This window comes from Mus caroli, chromosome 14 (genome assembly GCF_900094665.2).
Source record: "Mus caroli chromosome 14, CAROLI_EIJ_v1.1, whole genome shotgun sequence".
In the NCBI taxonomy this organism is placed as follows: domain Eukaryota; kingdom Metazoa; phylum Chordata; class Mammalia; order Rodentia; family Muridae; genus Mus; species Mus caroli.
This window is the reverse complement of record NC_034583.1, coordinates 13052254-13054308: the sequence shown is the minus strand read 5'-3', so window position 1 is coordinate 13054308 and position 2055 is coordinate 13052254. Positions and strand designations below refer to the sequence as shown.

At 43.0% G+C, this 2055-nt stretch overlaps 1 protein-coding gene across 3 annotated transcripts in view; it reads right to left on the bottom strand.

Moving 5' to 3' along the window:
* The window catches only part of Nudt13 (nudix hydrolase 13), a 24488-nt gene extending 22928 nt beyond the window's left edge, over window positions 1-1560 (bottom strand). The window contains exon 1 of one of the 3 annotated variants that reach the window (XM_021181856.2): window positions 1438-1560. The gene's annotated coding sequence lies outside the window, so the exon portion shown is untranslated. The remainder of the gene's footprint in view (window positions 1-1437) is intronic. The other 2 variants (XM_029469335.1, XM_029469334.1) reach the window with 2 other exon arrangements.
* Between the last annotated feature and the right edge of the window lie 495 nt (window positions 1561-2055).

Sequence of the window (2055 nt, the reverse complement as noted above, 5' to 3'; positions counted from 1 at the left end):
TGACTGCATGTGCATATGTATGATGCATATGCATGTGACTGTGTGTGTGTGTGTGTGTGTGAGAGAGAGAGAGAGAGAGAGAGAGAGAGAGAGAGAGAGAGACTGCAGGCACACACATGCCACAGGATAAGTGTACAGGTCAGAGGACACCCTCAGGTGTTGGTCCTCACCCTCCACCTTATTTTGAGCCATGATATGTCTGTTGTTCATCACTGTGTACAGCAGGCTGGTTAGCCTGTGAGCTTCCAGAGAGTCACAGATTTGCACTATTGCACCCCACTTTACATGGGTCCTGGGGACTCAAACTCAACAAACACTTTACCTGCTGAGCCACTCTTCCAGCCCGGACTAAAATTTACTTACTTATTTTTACTGATTTTTAAATTTCATTTATTTATTTATTTTTGAGACAAGGTATCACTCTGTAACCCAGGCTGGCCTCAGACTCATAGCGACTCCTTTGCTTCAGCAGGAAGAATTATAGGCTATCTTTAAAATTTTAAGCACATGCATATACATACATACACACATACACACACACTATATATGTATATATAAATACAATAATGTATAACAAAACCAGTAGTTTCCAGGACTAACGGCTAAAAGAGGTTATTTTCAGGCTACTGGAATTTTAGGCTACTGGAATTCCTCTGGTGAGGTTAATGGGTCCTGGGAATCGAGCTGTAACTACTCACTGCTCTTGTATGGCCGTACGGCTACCTGGTTTCTTGTCCAATATCTGATACCAAATTAATTTTAGCCAACTGTCGATTATCATGGCCTGAAGACTGGACAATATGTCAAACAGCATCCCCACACTTGACGCTCCTGGTGTGTGTGTGTGTGTATACAAAGAATTATCGATGTGATGAAAGGTAACATTGTTTTTACTCAAAACTAATAAATGCCAAGGCATTTGAACGTATGAACTAACAGCTTCTATGGCATACACACACACATTTCTCATTCTGTTCGTCTTTCCAGATGGAATGACTTGTAAGGCATAAAGTGTGACCGTGGGTTCCTCCTGAATCTTCACGGGTGCCCAGGGAGCATCCACTCCACTGTGGACTTCGATGGCTGGGAATGCTGGAAGCTGATGAGCAGCCGTGATGCAGACTTCACGGTCTCTGTGCCCTGGTTTATATAAAAAGCTTTAAGGTTTATTTCTAAAAGATCCCACCACCATTTAAAAAATTAAGAGAAAAGGTGAGATATTGGAAAATTCCATTTTAAATAGCTCTCTTCAAAAACATTTCAGAAAATATTTAGAGGTACTCAATGTTGGGTACAAAATGGTCCGGTTTTTCGAGATTTAAAAGGTTTAAGTTAAAACTGTCAAACTCTGTAACCGAGAGCGTCTGGCGAGTTTTGATTATGGCTCCTTACTACATCCTAGTTGCACTTAGAACAGGTTTCGTTTCCTGTACTCACTCTTCGAGATGCCTTCTATGCCCCAATGGTCTGCAAACCCCTGGACTCCAAATGTTCAAGTTCAACTGGTTTCTCTTTTCCCTTCCCAGTGGGATTGACGCTTTTGCCACACCTCCCAGAATCCTCCTAAAGATGCACTCTGGGAAATGTAATTTCATCGCTGCAGCGCAGCACGGGAGGGATGGGTGGGTAAGTGGAAATCTGCCACACTTCCCAGCAGTCTCAGAGAGAGTGCCGATGCACTCTGGGAATTGTAGTTCAATTTTCAGGCCGGGGGCTTGTAACCTTGGGTTGCAAAGTTAACCTTATAAAGCATATAGTGAAAACCACCACAAACAAATATCTTGAACAGTTTCCAGATCTTCTGGGCTAGAGGTGTTATTTAGATGCTGCTTAGCTGAATTGGTGAGCTCCACGTTCAGTGGGAGACCCTGCCTCAATGAACAAAGGGGAAAGCCATGGAGGAAGACATTCCATGTCAACTTTACCCTCTACACCCACATACTTAAATGTGCACCCATGGACACACATGTGCCATGTACATATGAACATGAAAAAAAAAAAAAAAAAGCTTTTTTTAAGGTTAGGAGTTCCAGGCCTAGCCGGGCGTGGTGCTGC